The sequence below is a fragment of the Pinus tabuliformis genome, chromosome 8, assembly GCF_031772625.1.
Source record: "Pinus tabuliformis cultivar Carrire ecotype Pingquan chromosome 8, CPIR1, whole genome shotgun sequence".
Lineage (NCBI taxonomy): Eukaryota > Viridiplantae > Streptophyta > Pinopsida > Pinales > Pinaceae > Pinus > Pinus tabuliformis.
In genome coordinates, this window is record NC_142294.1 from 1,831,767,669 (window position 1) to 1,831,787,397 (window position 19,729).

Here is a 19,729-nt window from a genome sequence, read left to right on the forward strand (position 1 = left end):
TTAAAAAGAAAAATTCCAACTTGGGACATTCTTCAGTCAAGATTCATGCACGGTCCCGGGAGATGTCCAGTATGCAAATCTGAAGCGGAATCTATCAACCATATTTTCCTAAATTGCACTGAAACAAAAAAGATATGGGGGGAGGTAGAGAAAATGTTGAACAAAAGGGTTGAATGGGGCAGTGGGATCTTGGAAGAGGCCTGGGCAAAATGGTGGCATCAATACCCTGATGGGAACATGAGGAATCTTCCGCTCATTATCTGTTGGGGGGTTTGGATTGCTAGAAACAGGTGTATTTTTCAGGACAAGGAAACTCTGGTAACTGCCACTACTATTCAATGTGTTTCTATTTATTCGTCTATCCCTGAACCAGAGGAGAAAAAATCTCAAACTCAAAATAAGGCTGTTAATATCAAAGAGGGCATTCCCTGGGCTTTCTTTGACGGAGCCTCACAAAACAATAGGGCAGGAGCTGGTATTGTCATCCATGTTAACGCAAATCATATTCTCAAAGCCTCAGTTGGTTTAGGGACAGGAACAAACAATTTCGCTGAAATGTCAGCCTTGAGGCTTCTTCTCTGTTGGCTCATTCAAAGAAACATCCTCACAATTCAGATCTTTGGAGACTCTCTTAATGTTATAAACTGGGTTAATGGAAAAAGCACATGCAAAAATCAAATTCTGAAACCTTTGCTGGAAGAACTGCAGGTATTAATAACATCTTTTAACAGCTTTTCCTTATGTCATATCTACAGGGACAACAATGATTCAGTGGACAAGCTTTCTAAGGAAGGTTTGCAGCAAAATATGGGAGTCTGGAAAATAGTTGAAGATCGTCAGGGACAGGTTCATACATTAGATCAACCGCCCCATGCATATCAACAATGACATGTTTTTTTTTTTCTTTCCTTCTTTTTTCTTCAGTTACAGCTTCACTCAGACTTTATACCTGTACTTAAAATTTTGGAAAGACAATGTTTTTTTTTCATGGACATAATGAATAAATTCGTATTGTAAGGGTTGTTTTCCTCTTTTTATCCGAGGAGACCCACTTTATGATGGTTTTTTGCATGCCCTCTTGAAGGAGGGGATGTTTTTGTTCTTGGCTCAACAGTTCATAACAACTGATATAATATGTATGCAGCTGTCTTTTTTGAGGTTAGATGGTCCTAATGGCAGAAAGGACATCTCTTTTTTGATTGCATGAGCAGTCAAATAGTAGCAACTGAAATGCTTACAGCATATGCAATGTAACTTTTTATTTCCTTAATAAAAAGTTCGCTTTTTCTTCGTAGAAAAAACAAATGACAAAAAAATATGCCAATGAGACTAGAATGTACAATCAATAATTACCAATATGTAGGGGTGTCATCGGCTACCCTGAAAGCATAAAGAGAAACTTGTCTAGTTATGTTAGAGTGCACTTGTGCCAAAGTTTTAATTCTAAATTGGGTTGCTCTTTATAGATAACCTCCACAAAAGTCTCCCTGAGATCCCACTTTCATCAATAAATGATACCCACATTTAGTGCAAAAACCACTAGTGGAGTTTTAAGGCTTCATAGTCATTAGGGAAGTTGATTATTAGGATTACTTGTGACATCCTATGTATTTTTCAAATTCCACTACACCATATATAATTCTTATGTATTTTAGAAACTCCAATACAAAATCAATATTACTAGGAGTCATCAAGGCCAACAAATATATCTTCAACCATATAGTTAGCCTTGATGACTCCTAGTAATATTGTTGCCTTCACTAAATTTACATGTAAGATGAATTCTACTAACATCCAAATATATGCTTCTAATAAATAGCTTTCAGGTTATTAAGGATCATTTAAGAGGTAATTTCCAAATCATGCAGGTTAATTTTGTGTGAAAGTGTTGTAAAATTTAAATATACCTGGCTCTGGTGTGCAGTGCTCTATTTACATTTTCCTAAAGGCAGATAGCATCATGTACCTCATGTGGAGTGCTCTATTTACTTTTTCCTAAAGGCAGATAACATTGACTAGAAGTAGCGAGGTATAATCAACTGGACAATTGAAAAAAGCTATTTTGTTTACTATCATGTCTTGAGGCTCCACTTCTCAACATACCACAAACACTTGAAACAGTGTTGGTGGAAAGGCATGACACCATGGAAAAGGTTGTACCACACCTGTCAATGAACTTGTATGAACCTAAAGCTTTTGGAATTCCTGGAAACTGTTTTTATTGATGTTGTTGCTTACCCTTCCCTTTCTTCTTACAACACTAAGAATCATAGTGGCCATCCATACTCGAAGCTTCTACAATTCTTGAAAACTATTTTACCGTTATTGTTGCTTACCCTTCCCCTAATTCTCAAGCTATTGAGAAGCATATTGGCCATGCTTCTTGCACTTGATATGGCTCAAATTATTCGTCTGTTGGTTAGAAGAGATTGAATATTCCTTCTTCTTCTAACCCTTCACAAATCCTATTTTATTTCCTCCTTTCCTCACCCTCCCAATGAGGGCTAGCTCTGGTACATCCTCATCACTGGCTGAAACCATCTCCAACCTCATTTCCTCCTCGATAAATGCATCCCACAAACTTTCGATTGAGGTTAGCTTCTCACAAGCACATACAAACTGTACAAAATGGTGCCAAGATGGACCAAAGCCATTCAAACTGATCAAATTAGTCCATTCTCTTCTACCTTATCATCAAGTGTAGCTCATTGATCTCTCAACTCTTGATCTTTATCAAATACATAACTACTGTAATAGTGTTTCTTATGCAAGTAATGGATGATTTCTTCATTAAGAGAATTCTCCTAGACATGTTCTCGCTCCAATACAATGTAATCAAGGTAATGTGAATTTCCCTATCAATCATTTTCTCTACAATGAAATGGGTTAGATGATTCTTCACCAAATCCAAAAATATTCATTCCAATTTGACCAATTTCTAATCATGCTCAACCAACTCCTTGGTATCTGTTGAAAGTAAAATCTCCTTCTCCACGAGGTACCACAATTCAACCTCTTCCAAGAGATGTTGCATCCTGAACTATAATAGAGTTGGAAGTACCCTCCAACATGTGACAATCCTAAAGACCCTAACTACTTGTGATTGCAACTCTTCAAACAAACATGAAAACATATCGAGAACTAAGAATCAAACCTGCAGCCTCTTATAGGTGGAGGCCACCTTTCGCAAACACATAAAATAACACTCCAATCCCTGGAGAAACTAGGACATCACACCCCATGGGCCACAACCTTTAACCAATTGAAATCTGCTTCACTTGATGAAACTCGGGCATCCTACTCTTGAAACCCTTTAACAACTGCCTCTAACAAGTTGCAATCCTATCCATGCACAACTTCCTATTAGTTTAAGTGAAAATGCTATGATACCATGTAATCTAGACAATAGTAAGTAAATTTTGCACTAAAAGAATATTCCTAAGATCCTAGGTAATTTAAAGCCCTTGATGGGTATACTAGAATCTACAAAAACACACTGCAAAAAAATAATAAGAGCATGTACATAAGTCTGAACTCTCAATCACATCTATCTTCTATTGAATGTAGAGCAAAGAAAATACAATGCAATACCTCAAAACCAAAAGCTTTCTAACCAACACAGAAGTGTTCACTACATCTCCTTTATAGAATAGGAAGATGAGAAAAGATACAAAGTATCTGGTCACATGCATGAAGCACTCAAGGTGACTCAGTCAAACGCTAGCCCAAGTTTAATCATCTAGTGTACCCTTGCTGCATGGATAAGTGTGCCAGGTAAGTGCATCTCAACTGGAAGACAAATAGAAGCATGCATCCCCTTCCTTGAGAATTGTGCCCCCTACCTAGACTAGAACCTTATCATGCAAAAGCACTCTGATTATATAGGGTTTTGTGCCCTCCAAATATTAGATCATGCATGCAGAACTGAACTGAACTAAATCTGAACTACAAACTGAACTGAACTGAAGAAAAAATGGAATTTCTTAATCTTAAACAACATGCAAACTGAAATTAATTGAGGGTAGCAAAACTAGAAATATACCGTCTACTCTCTTACATAACAACACCTCCCTCATACATTAATGTGCATAGGAACCATGATAAATTGCTGCCATTATTACTGTTATATGGCCCTGCAAAAAGTACACCCTTACTACTATTGTACCTGCCAATTAAGTGCACTGTGGAGAAGATTGTCAGACTGAAACAAGGTAGAAAATCTAACAAAGGATATGAACCAACTGATCAAAAAAATATTACCACAGTGATAAATTGAATCCTTAAAAGAGTGACTATAAGACAAAATTTACTCCATGGTTTCAAGAAAAATCATCTCAATGGGAAAATAAATTGTTTCAAACCCCACAAAGAGTTAAGTCAAACAAAGTATAAATCTTTGCCATAGATAAGACAAAATTTACTGCATGGTTTCAAGAAAAATCATCTCAATGGGAAAATAAATTGTTTCAAACCCGAATATTGAAAGGAAATCAACTTAATGTACACCAAAATGTTAGTATTTTGTTAAGATGCATCTGCATGCTATATAATTCTTAAAGCCATGTTCAAACTACAAAGAGTCTCTAGCTTTTCTATTGTTAAAGTTGCAGGACTATTTTAGCAAAGCCATAGGCTTTGATCATGATGAAATGTAGTTATTCTGGATTTATATATTTTTCACAGTTTAGTTTCAATTATGAATTTTTCCATACCAATTAAGAAATATAACAAACCATTAACAGACCAAGAACATATCAATCAGAACTAAACATGTAAAATAGATAAATGATATACAAATGCAGAATGGAAAGTTTTAACTCAGAAACTGAATAGACAGTGTGGTGTTCATAGTACCTATATAGCAGGGTTTGATATCAGGAGTAAAGACACACCAAGTCCATGGAATTCTTCTTTCCAAGAACCCTTAATAAGAGTTTGCCAAAATACCTTTGATTTCCCAAATGCACTAGTTTACATCCTAGCAAAAGTTGTGTCTAGTGGCTTTCCAAAACAAAATAAACCACCACATAACATAGTGTTTATGTATAAATTTGAGCATGAAATGTACAAGTCCAAATACCAAAATTTCTCTAGAAAATCCAAATCACTCAGACACAGCGGGAAGACAAGGAGTTGTAACTGTGTTATCACTATGCAAGCTCTAGTTGCAGCAACTACAGCCAAATTTTCCTTTGTTCCCATATACTTGTTCCTATGTTTCAAGTAGAATCCCTTAGACTATAACTATAATAGTATTGGTTAAATTTTTGATGTATAATTGAATAAGCTAAACTAATGGTAAACAATATCACAAGTAATTATCTATAGATCAGAAGAAGTTTTTCAACATGGTATCAGAGAAGTGAGATCAAGCAATGGAATGTGTCTTAGTAGAATGATCTTGCATCAAACAAATCTATGTATTTTCCCTAGAACTAGTTTATCTACAGATCTGAGAATTCAAGTGTGCATTATGTAAAGATCCATTAGCTCTAGCACCAATATTATACACAACTACTTTTGAATTTTTGTTTTATCTTATTTTGGAACAGGGGTAAGGAGGTGAGAATGATCATTCTCCATAGTCAATTTGAAAGGAGTCTTAGCATCAGCTATCTGTAATATAAAGATTAATTCATGACAATTTGCAATACTAAGGGCATGGTTTTATGCCGTCTCCTCTACTCCGATTTGCTCTGAGCACCACAGATATCAAAAACTAAAGGAAAAGGCAAGGGGGCATTGCAATAATATTATTCTATATTCGAAGAGTTGTCACATAATTTGTAGACATGCATTGGAAGATGTACATATATATAGAGAAGATAGATGTACTATGCATGCCCAAGAATGTCATATCTCTATAGAGAAAGCAATAATAAACCTAAAAACATGAAAGAGCAAGACCCCCAAACACACAAAAACAGACCGAGAAAATGCTTACCCAGATAACAAACGAGAAGTTAAGAAAAGCCGGATCAATAACATATATCCATATTCTATCAACCATCATGAACAAAACTCAGTCACGGGTAGCTCCATCGCTATGAACCACGGAAACATCAATGAATTTAAATAAAGTATAAAACATGATATCAAAACTTTATCCTTTTAATTAAATTTTTAGAGTCTGCGATTTGTCAAATGACGCGGATGGCAACAGGCACCACCAGTATAAATATGCAATTGTTTACTACTCCATATCTTTGTGCTGAATATATAGAATTTATACAGGTTCTCCTTACTGACCACCTGCCTGGTTGGGTTTTAGTTGCACCATTGCATTCTGTGGTTTTCTCGCTTGAGGCTCTGTATTGTGGGTGTTATTGTCGGAGTTGAGTGATTGCCACAGAAATTCCCATTTTGAGATTTTTCAAAATACATATTCGGTCGTCTGGTCTGTGTTAGTGAATTTATGTCGTGTTATAGCGCTCTGGGGATTTCATAACAGTGATATCATGCCAAATCCTGTGTTGGCATCGACATCTCAGTCCACTATATTCTAGATCAGATTAATATTGAGCACCGCTGCACGAAAGAGCTGAACTCTCTTAGAGAGAAGGTACGAAGAATCGAGCCTATTGTAAGCCAGATCCAGCAGAATCACCTCCAATTCAATTGGAAGAAAGGAATTCGTAATGAGGCCACGCAAGTCGTTAATGAATGGCTTACAAAGTTGGAGGGCCTTCTCCAACAAGCAACAACAATGGCTCAAAAGTGCACAATACCCAGCTGGGACATTGTCTCTCAGTATAAAACAAGTAAGAGTGTCATGAAGATGAGTTCAGAGATCTTCCAACATCTTGACTTGGTTCCTTTGATGAACTTGGGGATATTAAGGAACTTGACTATAAACAAATTGCAAATATACATCATCAAAGTAAGACGAATCTGACTATAAACAATTAGAAATATATGTTGCCAAAGGCATATGCATAGTCTTGAGGTTAGAGCATCATGAGTAGGATGATTTCAGAATTTTAAAACCAAAAACATCATGTGCATACAAGGACCCACCTGCTACTTTACCTTCTTGTCTACTTGGCCGCCCCTTTCTCCTTGTACATTGCATAGCTTTCTGCACTCTCCAATAATGAGCGATCTGTCCAGGGATCCATTCCCATTGAGGAAGGACGTTGTATGAATCACATTCAGTCTCCCAGGGATCGATTCTCATTGAGGGAGGACAAGGTATTAATCTCATTCATTACCCATTTTGATTTTTAACTTTAATGTTTTCCTCTCTGGAACTTTTGTGAAGACTAAACCTGCTTGTATTGACCAAACTTAGATTTATTTGTTTTCTCTGCAAGCTTTTCTCTCTTTGTCTCTGAGTATATTTTTAAGAGGCTTGAGGTGTTTTTAACAAGAGTTTAACAGTAATTTTATATTAAAAGAACTTGGGGATATTAAGGAAATGATCCAATCCTCGGCTTCTTCTTCAGCCATTTCTTTTGCAACTACCTCCCAACCTCTGATTGCTTCAACGGGTTCCTTCATCAAAGAACCCTTGATTGTGGGACAAGACAGTGCTCTTTCAGCACTCCAGAAGTTGGTCATGGATGAAACGACTGACTCTCCTTTCTCACGCATTTTCGTGTTAGGGAAGGGTGGTTCCGTCAAAACACTCCTACTGAAGGCACTCCTAGCACTATAGAAGTTGGTCATGGATGAAACGACTGACTCTCCTTTCTCACGCATTTTCGTGTTAGGGAAGGGTGGTTCCGTCAAAACACTCCTACTGAAGGCACTCCTAAACTATAAAGAGGTGAGGGATTTCTTTTCGATGAGTTATCTCTTTGGCTCACTATCTCTTAGTCTCAGTCTTTTACAAGCCTTCTGAATGACCTCTCTACACAAGTGGCTGATTACATAAAGGGGGCATTACAATAATGTTACTCTATCTTCAAAGAGCTTTCACATAATTTCCAGACATGCATTGGACGATGTACATATATATATGGAAAACATAGACATACTATGCATGCCCAAGAATTCCATATCTTTATAGAGCAAGCAATAATAAACCCAAAAACATGAAAGAGCAAGACCCCAAACACGCACAATAGACGAAGAAAATGCTTGCCCTGATAACAGACGATAAGTTAAGAAATAAAATCACAAACCAGATCAGTGACATATATCCATATTCTATCAACCATCGGGAATAAAACTCAATGACGGGTAGCTCTGTCTCGCCAGCTGTAGGCATCCTCCAGACCCATTCCTTTGAGCGCACAAAGCCTGGAGGCAACTCTCAAGTGCAAGCATGCTTTAAGCATTCAATTTTTGTTGTTTTACCAACACCATTAGGACTGCCAGTAAACTTCAATGGCTTGTAGAAGGTAATGACAAAGATATTTTCTGGGATTTCCTCTATCCCATCGATGGTATCGTCGTGATTTTCTCAGTTCAAGTAGAGCCAAAGAGTCCAAGGGAAAGCAATGTATCAGTGTGATGTATCTCAGAGCGACCATTTCACTCCTCAAGATGTATCAAGCCTCTAAAGTGAGCATACCTCACATCAACCACCGTATTTGAGTACCCCCATAACTATGTGGTGTATCGTTGGCTCCAGGTTTCATTTACTACTGCCTTTGGATCTAGGGCGCACTCCATGCGTCTGGGTTTTTCTTTGTCTTTGATTGAATCCAGTGTTTCATTTTGGCTTTGTTTTTCCTGTAACTTTCCGGTTGGATTTGGGTCGTTGCTTGTGTTTTGTTGCATCCTTGGGGTTGCTTTCTCTGGTTAAGCAATCAACCCTTTTGATGACTATAGATGCTATGAGCCATCGCATAATCTTTGATGACTATAGATGCTATGAGCCAACGCATAATCTTCTGTTGAATAACCACAGTCACACAGTGGCCACAATCGTCCAGTCACATCAGAGACATTGGACCAGCCATAATGAAAGTATAAATTTGATCTTCAACCGCATCAGAGAAAACTCTTACCATTATGCGATCATATTAGTAAATAGGCTGGAGCTAAAGAAGGAACGAGAATAAATTTTGATGGCTGATGAACAATTGAATTTGTATTGCTGCAGGAAGAGAACTAGTTTATGCTGAGAGCGGCTACATATTTTTTTTTAAGTAATTTCGACTTACTCCTCTCCTCTCTATGTGGAAAACTGAAAATGTAGTGAATCTCCTTTCTGTGTGGAACACTGAAAATGCAATGAAATTGAAAATGAAACATCCCTGACGCACTTAATGGAGTGAAGATCAGTTGGTGGGGTTCAATAAGACTAATTCGCAACTCTCTTAAATCTCTTTCTAGCTCCGGCCTTGTTAAAAGTGAACATATACTACATGTTAACATAAACAAAGATTCGGGCTAGGATGGATTTTCAAATATGCTAAAATTTTCCCTGCTGAAAAAACAATAATTACATTATTTTATTTTATAAATGCATTATATTATTTTCCCTTAAATACATTACATATTATTTTATTTTCTTTTGGATAATATGTTTTTAGCTATATTTCAGAAACTAACTCCCTTGGAAGTTTTTTTGTTATGTTTGAAAACATTTTTTTGTATATTTGGCATATTTATCATAATAATAATAATAATTTAATTTTAAGATTATTGTTTTTATGCAAGTTTATGGAAGTGGACATACTCTATTTTTGGAATTTGAATGTGAGACCTCTCAGAAGGAAACATGTACTCTTAACTTGTTTGTATTCAAAATATTTAAGTGTTCTTGCATGTTAAGTGGGTGCAAACAAAAGAGAGTATATAGTAAACCGATTTAATAATTAAAAACAAGTGTTAGTTTCTTAAAAATCATACGACAAATTTGGAAGTAGTAGGGTATGTACCCTAGGTTAAATATATTCAAATTATTGTGTGAATGGGTTTGTAAGACCTTATGTTTTTATCTTGATAAAATGGAGTCCTTTCTCAGTCACTCACATAGTTTAGGTTTTCATAAGCAAAGTAGGTTCTTTTTAAGATGTATACATTTCATTTTAAATAATGTGATGATGTGGTTTCTGCGGGGCATTAAAAGATGGAAGGAGCATGCACATTTGGGATGCTAGTGTTATGTTCTACTTGAGGCATGGGTGCATGTCCAAGAAGACTCTAACAAGGGTTGAAGAGATGGAATAGTTAGAGGGGTTGGGGGGTTGTGGTCTCACTTAGAGGTGTAGAAAAGCAAGTTATGCACCATGAGAAGTTGTGAAGCTAACTTAAGACATTTGACATGTTGCAGAAAGGCAACTTGGCAGTGATACTAAGTGAACATTCTTTGATCGAAGTTGATAGCCTCTCCTTGTGCTACCACTTTGCAAGATGAAGAAGAAATGTGAAATATATGTGCAACCCACTAAAGAGGTTGGCAAGGTTGTTGCAACATATATAGGTGGTTTTTTCATGTTGTAGAAGGAGGTATTGGAACTTGGAAGGTGACCATTGGAGTATATTTCTCATGGGGTGTTAAGGAGGTGCAAGGATTTGATAAAGATTGAATTACACAAATCTAACAAATAGGCCATATTGGATTAGAATAATATTTTTTTTAGACATCCAAAGTTGAAGGTGCATTTTGTAGAGGTGTAGTCTAAGTGCTTGGGTGTGGGCCACATCTTATAGTTATATTTGACTTTTGGTGTGTGTTAGTGGTGTTAGTGCATTGTGTTTGATTAACACTAGCTACAATATGTTCCATGAAGGAAAAAAGCTTACGAGTTTCAAATGGCTTAACCATTTCACATTATAAGGTGCGTTATGCCCTAGTTTTGAAGAGACAATTAGAACCATCTTAGAGTGTGATGGGTTGTACCATGGACTTAGGTCCACTTGCATGGGTTGAGGTGTAAATGTACCCCATGAGTTGAGGAAAATGACTCCAATGCTTACCTATATAGAGTGTTTATGATATAAGATTAATGATTTTTTGTTGGGGAATGGAAGAGGAATATAAGAAAGGAGAGGCACTAAAGTTTGTTGTAAATAAATCAAAATTAAGGAAAAATGTCTCCTATTAGCAGGATTTTTCAAGTTGGCTATTCAATAGGACTAAATTTTAGTTGGATCTAGGGAGTTGGCCTCAAAAGCAATGATTGTGTTATGAAACTAGCTCAAGAAAAGATAGAAAAGATAGATCAACGCCTTAGAATTCAGCCTCTTCGAGGGGGCAACCTCCTTTACATTACATAAATGAACAATTCTTGGATGATACAAATGACAAAACCTCCTTTCTATATATAGGAGTCTAAGGAGTCACAATATAATCCAGCCGACCTAACAATAATAATATAAAGCCACAAAAATAACAATAGAGGGATTCTATGGGGCACAGAAATAACAATATGGGGGTAATAGGGGCACAACAATATAAATAAGGGGTATAACTACAATAGTAATGGGGTAATCACTAGTATTATAGGGACCCAACATGCCCCTCTCCTTCAAAAAAGTGTTGTCCTCAACGCTTGAGTAGTTCTGGATACTTCTGCATAAAATTCTCATCCTCCCATGTGGAATCTTCAGCGGATAAGTTCTTCCACTTGATAAGATACTCTGAAATTGATCGATTTCGTAGCTGTCGAGTTCTTGTTTCTGTGACTGCTTCCGGTTCCAATATAATTTTTCCTTCCTCATCAAGTTCTGGCAATATTGTTTGAATTGGGAGCTTGTCACCTATAACCTTCTTTAAACATGAAACATGGAAAACTGGGTGCAATCGAGAAGCTGCAGGAAGCTCCAATTTGTATGCCATAGTACCAATCTTTTGCAACACCTTGTACGGACCATAATACTTTGGTGATAATTTATTATCCTTCTTAGCTTGCTTTAGGGACATTTGCTTATATGGTTGTAGCCGTAGGAATACCCAATCACCTACATCAAAACTTCTTTCACTGCGATGTTGATCTTCCTGTTGTTTCATTCTATTTTGTGCCAACACGAGGTTATCCTTTAAGAGTTGAGATGTTCGATGTGATGTTCCACTGCCTGAACCTTAGAATTTTCTCTTAAATATGATGTGATGGATGGTGGTTGATACCCATAAAGTGCCATAAATGGGGTCATTTTTGTTGCTGTATGGAAGGAAGTGTTATACCACCATTCAGCCAGAGGCAACCATTTGACCCATTGTGTCTGTTTATCAGATACAAAGCAACGAAGATATCCTTCCAAACATTTGTTTACTATCTCAGTTTGCCCATCAGATTGAGGATGATAAGATGAGCTATGAGCTAACTGAGTACCAAGACAAGAAAATAATTCTGTCCAAAAATTTCCAGTGAAAATGGGATCTCTGTCACTTACAATAATCTTTGGGTTTCCATGTAGCTTTTGAACTGTTTCCATAAATGCAGTAGAAACTGTACTGGCTTTAAATGGATGTGATAATGCACAAAAGTGTGCATACTTGGTAAGTCTGTCAACTACCACCATGATGACACTCTTTCCCTCAGACTTGGGTAAACCTGTGATAAAATCCATTGAAACCTCCTCCCAACGTTGGCTTGGAATGGATAAAGGTTGTAATAGACCCGGTGTCTTAATTGTTTCAACTTTATTTTGCTGGCAAACCAAACATTCCGCCACAAACTTTTGAATATCTGATTTAAGGCCATCCCAAAAAAATTCCTTCTTAACCCTGTGGTAAGTTTTTAAAAATCCTGAGTGCCCTCCTAAGGGAGAAGTGTGCAATTCCATAAGAATCTTTTGTTTTAGCTGGGAATTCTTACAGAGGTATAAGCGATCTTTGTACCATAACGAATCATTTTGCCAGCTAAATGTATCAGAAGTACTGGAATCTTGTTGTAGCTTTCGAATAAGTGCCCACACTTCTTCGTCATTCTTCCATTCCTCCCTTGCTTCGTTTATCCAATCTGGTTGGATAATAGAAATGGCACACAACAATGCTTCCACATCCTCATCCTTTCTTGAGAGTGCATCTGCCACCACATTTTGCTTCCCTTTTTTGTAGATGATTTCAAAGTCATAACCCAACATCTTTGTGACCCACTTTTGTTGCTCTTCAGAGGATAATCTTTGTTCTAAAAAGTATTTAAGGCTATCATGATCCGTTTTTACCTTGAAGTGTCTTCCCATTAGGTAGGGTCGCCATTTCTTAAGTGCATGGAGTATTGCCAACATTTCCTTCTCATAAATAGCTTTGCTTAAAAACTTTCCCTTGATTGGACGACTTTCAAAAGCAATGGGTCTTTCATCTTGCATTAGAACAGCACCAATTCCATTTCCTGAAGCATCACATTCCACAATAAAGGTTTTTGTGAAGTCCGGTGTAGCTAAGACCGGTGCTTGGCACATTGCCTCTTTAAGATGTTCAAAGGCCTTTGTTGCTTCCGGAGTCCATGAAAATGAATCTTTCTTCAATAATGTTGTTAGAGGTGCTGCTATTCTCCCATAATTCTTAACAAACTTGCGATAATACCCTGTCAACCCAAGAAATCCTCGCAGATGCTTTATGGATGTGGGGATTTTCCATTCCTTAATGGCTTTAATTTTGCTAGGGTCTACCTTAACTCCTTCATGAGATACAATATGACCCAAATATTCCACCTCCTGGACTCCAAAGAAACATTTGGATCTTTTTGCATATAATTGTTTCTCCTCCAATAGTTGTAGCACCCTGTCAACATGTTCAACATGATCCTTCCAAGACTTGCTGTAGATTAGTATATCATCAAAAAATACTAACACAAATTTTCTAAGGAATGGTTTGAAAATTGAATTCATCAAACCTTGAAATGTTGAAGGTGCATTGGTAAGGCCAAAAGGCATGACCAAAAATTCATAATGACCCTCATGAGTTCTAAATGCCGTTTTTGGAATGTCTTCAATCTTCATTCTGATTTGATGATATCCCGAACGAAGATCCAACTTGGTGAAGTAAATTGATCCATGCAATTCATCCAGTAATTCATCAATAACAGGAATGGGAACTTATCTTTAATAGTGAGCTTGTTGAGCTCCCTATAATCTGGACACATGCGCCATGATCCATCCTTCTTGTGCACCAATACTACTGGAGCTGAGAAAGAACTTTGACTCGGTTGAATTATACCAGCCTCTAGCATTTCTGCAACCATACGTTCAATTTCACTTTTTTGGACATAGGGATATCTGTACGGCCTGATGTTTGGAGGAACACTTCCTGGAATCAGATGAATAGCATGATCATGATCACGCATAGGTGGGAGACCTTTGGGAGTCTCAAATACCTTGGAATGATTGTCCAAGACTTTTTGGAGATCTGGAGAAATAGATGATTCCAATGTGGAAACATCTAGCGAACATAATTGTGCAATTACACCTCTTTGCTCCTTTTTTAGAAGCTTTGTCATACCATTAGAGCTGATTATCTTTCCTGGTTTCCCTGCAATACCCCTTAATTCAACTTCCTTTCCTTCCGAAGAAAATTTGATGAAAAGTTCTTGAAAATTAAAAGCTATTGTACCCAAGGATTGTAGCCATTGGACTCCTAGTACAACATCAGCACCTCCCATTGGAATGGAAAGCATTGGGCTAGTCAATACATATTCTCCCATGGATAGCTTGATATTATGGCACTTTCCAGAGCAATTTATTGTTCCTCCATTTGCAATCATCACTTGACACTCTGGTGCTGGATATAGGAAGCAATTCAATTCTTTTGCTACCCTACAATGAATAAAATTGTGGGTGCTTCCTGAATCAATCAACACTATTACCTTTTTCTTCTTGATTTGTCCTTCTATCTTGATGGTTTGAGGAGTGGTAATTCCCGCCAATGCATTACAAGATATGGTCGGATTTATTTGTTCTTCATCTAGGCTTTGTTCCTGGAGTATATCTTCTTCTTTTGACCTTTCTTGCTCCTTTTCTTCTTCCTCTTCACAATCTATGTAGAATAATTTCTTCTCAGCACACTTATGACCTTTAGTGTATTTGCTATCACAACTGTAACAAAGCCCTTTTGCTCTTTTTTCTTCCAATTGTTGTGGTGTCAACCTTATAGGTTGTGGAAGACTAGGGGCAACAACACTTCCGTCTTTATAGTTGTGAATGGTATGCTTCCTGGTTGCCATAATTTTGCTTTCCATTTTTCTTGCTAACCTGAATGCCTTCTCTAATGAATCAGGTTCCCAAAGGCGAACATCATGTTGGATATTATCCTTTAAAGACCCTATGAACACATCAATCCTATGCTCCTCTGGAATATCTTTTACCCTTATGTTCAATTTTTGGAACTCCTCAATGTGCTCCATTACTGAACCCTTTTGTTTGAGACTTATCAATTGGCTAAAAAAAGTGTTGCTTTTTGTATCCTCATAATGTGCTATCAATTCTTCCGTAAAAATTGCCCAAGTGATAAATTGTTTACGAGAGCAAAGCCATTGATACCATACAAACTGATTTGGTTCCAAATATACAGTTGCCATACGTACCTTTTGTGTGTTTTGCACATTATTGAGATCGAAGAATTGCTCCATCTGTAATATCCATGTGGCGGGATCCTTGCCATCAAACTTCCTCATATCGATTTTTGGAATATGGTGATTCTTCGATCCAACATTAGCATCTATGGAATCATGATTAACATTTCTTTTGTTCTCATCATGAGTTTCCTTTACTACCTTTTCACCATTAGTGACCCTTTCTTGTAGCAACTTCTTCAATTCTTCCATATCTGTCTTCAAATCTATCTTCAAATCTGCCATGTCTCTCTTCAAATCTGTCTTCGAATCATCCATCTTAGCTTCCATTCCCTTTATCTTAGATTCCACACCACTTATCTTAGCTTCTGTTAGCTTTTGTGAGCGTGACATTTGTTGCACTTGTTCTTGTAATTTTGATATATCATGTAGCATTTCTTCCTCTTCTTCATGAGTCATGCTAGAGCTTTCAGGTTCCTTACTAGGTGTTTGCATTTTCTTTCCTCGGGGCATCAGTTACCGATAATAATGCTTTACTATGCCCTTTGAATTCCGTTAAACCAAGCTTACACAAAAATTAAAAAAAAAAACTACACACCTTTTTTCACTTTATAGAAGCCTGATATTGAATCTGATGTATCTCTGTAATTTCGGATCATCCAGTTCTGAAATTGTTACCTGTAGTAGCCTTCTGTGTCCTCTTTCCAATGCCACAAGTCTGAGCCAAATTGGATTCTCCAAGGAAGAGTTATGTGAAATCTCCCACAGTGACTTTCTTTTAGACTGGTTCAGTAGAGCGAACTTGTATGACGTGCCACGAGTCACTGTTTCAACCTTTGAATCTAAAACATAGATACAAGAAACTACAGTCCGTCCTCTTTCTGTACCTTTTTACGAAATTTCAATCCGATCCCCAGAGAGAGAGTTATGACGATTTTCCCCAGGTCACCTGTTTTGAATGTAATTCAGGAGTCTGCAAAAAGACCAACTTCCTCAGATCATATCTCCGAAAATATCACGCGAAAAGCTCTGAAATTCGGACCCAAGGTTCATCACCAATTCTTCTCAAATGGGTTCTTTTTTCGACTTCTGAAACGTCACAGAAAAAACGTTATAGCGAAAATGCCACGATGACCTGTTTGGAGCAGCGAAACCCTAGAATCCAAAGCTCTGATACCAAATGTTATGAAACCAGCTCAAGAAAAGATAGAAAAGATAGATCAACGCCTTAGAATTCAGCCTCTTCAAGGGGGAAACCTCCTTTACATTACATAAATGAACAATTCTTGGATGATACAAATGACAAAACCTCCTTTCTATATATAGGAGTCTAAGGAGTCACAATATAATCCAGCCGACCTAACAATAATAATATAAAGCCACAAAAATAACAATAGAGGGATTCTATGGGGCACAGAAATAACAATATGGGGGTAATAGGGGCACAACAATATAAATAAGGGGTATAACTACAATAGTAATGGGGTAATCACTAGTATTATAGGGACCCAACAGATTGGGTACTCTATAAATCCAAGACCTAACATGTCCAAGATAGTCCATTAAATAGATTTGTCTTGGAAAAAGGTTGCAAAGGCTAAGGTTAAAATATCTCCTTTTTAATGTGGGTTTTAAACCTTCCATTTGAGAATGTTAAAAACAAGGTCATTGTCTTGAAAGGAAGTCCTTTATTCTACCAAAACCTAATTCCAATTCTTAATCCATGGTGTTATTCTTTCTATTTGAGTTTTACCTTGAATGTTGAGATCTATCTTTCAGTCCAGTTATCAATTTGTTGTTTCACTTATGTGTTGAGAAGGTCTTAAGTGTTATAGAGGATAAGACAGTTATTTTCCAATACCCATCCCTTGAAACCCGGTAAAGAAATATTGTGCCCCATTTTTTTTTCATCATAGTTCAACCACAAGCTCTTCCTACGATGGTGCCCTTGAAGGGAGGGTTTGTAAAAGAAGTGGAAAAAAACAAAATTTCATGTTGAGTCAGAGGAGGGGTATAGATTACAAGTGTCTCTAAAGGTCTTGACAAAGGTAAAGGGGAATGGAGTTTTCCTCCTATTGCAACGCCTTCTATTCCACCATTCAAGGTGCTAAAGGGAACTAACTTTAAGTTTCATAGGTGAAAGCTCACAAAGATCTTAAAAATGAGAAGGTAGGTGTGATTTAGCATAGGATTGATTCTTCAATGGTTGAATTTTTGGGTGAGATTTCCCAATAAATGGAAAAAATTGAAGCCCTAATACCTATATATTAAGTATATTATGAGAAAATGTTTCCTAAGATTCAAAGAGTCTCTCCATATTTTGTCCATCAGATCCATGGAAACTATTTTCAAGTGTCGATAACTCGTGTTAAGATATCATCCTTGAATCTGGGCACATATACCTCTTCAACTAGTGGTGGAGTCTAACTAATGAGTAGGAAAGGTTGTTCATTTACAAGGTTGGAATCAATCAAGAACTCTCCCTCTCTACCCAACTCTATGATGAGGAGTGTGCATAATGGATTTATTATTGTAGAAAATTACAAATATTGGATTATCTTGAAGTTCGAGTGCTTGAAGCGATTGCCTCAACCTACAAATATTTAAAGGAACTATGTGTTTTTCAATAAGACCCTTGTGGTCAAGGAACTGCAAAAGAGTACGGCCTTATTGTTATTTTTAAGGGGTTGGCCTAGCCTCACCTATGTACTAACTTCTTTTGTCAAATGACAAATGAAACTTTATTGTTTCAAGAAACTAAATTTCTCTCTTCTTACTTCTTTATAATGTATATTATTGATCCCAACAAATTAGCTCATGTGATAAGAAACCTCTACTTGAAGGTTTTGCAGAAATTGTTCAATATTGTAAAAGTTTACAATGTTTATATTTCACTAACTTTCTCATGAACAAGGCCTTTCAAAGTATTCTAAACAAATACCTTGAACAATCAATGCGAATATTATCCCTCTTTATTGACATTCATGGAGGAATGTTATTGTTGATAACAAAAATAGGTCACACTTAGTAAGTAGATTTGACATATCTGAATGGGTTGACAGTGCGAGCTACCAATGAAAGCCTAAGATTATAGAGAAACCACTGACCACTAAAACACTAATGAAATATGAAGAATTGTTTTGATAGGGGTTGCAGGGGAAGATACAGAAAGAGGTTACCCTGTGGATTAAGGTTTTAATGGTGGAAGAGGACCTGTTGGTGTTTCAGAACCCAAGCATGATAGTGTAAACACCTAGTACTGGGGGAAGGACCTGAAGGGAAGAATTCTACTAAGAGGGAAACTATGAGAATTTCACGAGGATGGATGAAAATGACTTTTGAAAGGCCAAGGATTTACGAGTGCAAAGGAGAGCATGTATAGTGTAGAAATGGCTAAGGGCCATGCATGTGATTAAAAGGTGACAAAAGGAATTGCACCAAGCAGGAGTGGTGTTAAGAGATCCGGAAGAGGGATAAAGTATGGAAGGAAGTTTAGTGGGAAAGGAAAAGATGGCCGCAACCAAAGTGGGTCCGGAAGGTGATAGGGAATCACCCCCGCCAATGGAAATGGGGATAATTGGCAGCGGGGTGGATATGAAATCAAAACTAGACGTTGCGCCAATATTGTGGGGAGTTCACCGCAACTACCTCCGAGACTGGGAGAAGATCAAAATAGCCATGGAAGTAATATTCAGACAAGTGGGGAATTATGCTCAATATTTCGTCAAATACAGGGGGGACTCTAATCCTCAAAAACATTTGCACAATTATAAGGAGAGATGGAATTGGGAAGGAGTTCCAAAGGATTTATGGGTTAATGCTTTTATACACACCCTGAGAACCTTTCAAAAATCTTGGTATGCAAAAGAAGAAATAAGGAAACATACTGGAGATTAGGAAAATTTGGTTGATTAGTTTGTCAGTAGCTTTTGATTTTTAGACTGCAAAAAGAGTCTGACTAAGGTGTTGCAAGTTGTCAAGCGTATTCTTCTCACCTCGAGTCAACTAATGGAGGGGTGCATAGATCATAACAATTTACAACATATCTACAAGTCCAGATATCATGAAACAATAGCCTGTGGGAAGGTGGACAATGACCTGGATAAAGATGATCTGGAGTAATTACGACATCTGTCATTCCACGAAACTGAAGAGGAAAGACATATCAAGGATGGACCTATCAATAATGATCCACATTTACTCCCATTGAAGTTGTGGAAACATAACATCGGGACGAATGACAAACCCAAGTTAGCCTCAATTGGAGATCTTTAGGATAAGCATACTACAAAGGAATTTTTTGACCTCGTGAGAGAATA

The 19,729-nt window shown here is 37.2% G+C and overlaps 1 pseudogene; it reads right to left on the reverse strand.

Annotated features, from left to right (window-relative positions):
- Positions 1-558: 558 nt before the first annotated feature.
- Positions 559-19,729, reverse strand: part of LOC149243597 (serine/threonine-protein kinase AtPK2/AtPK19-like) — a 123,851-nt pseudogene continuing 104,680 nt past the window's right edge.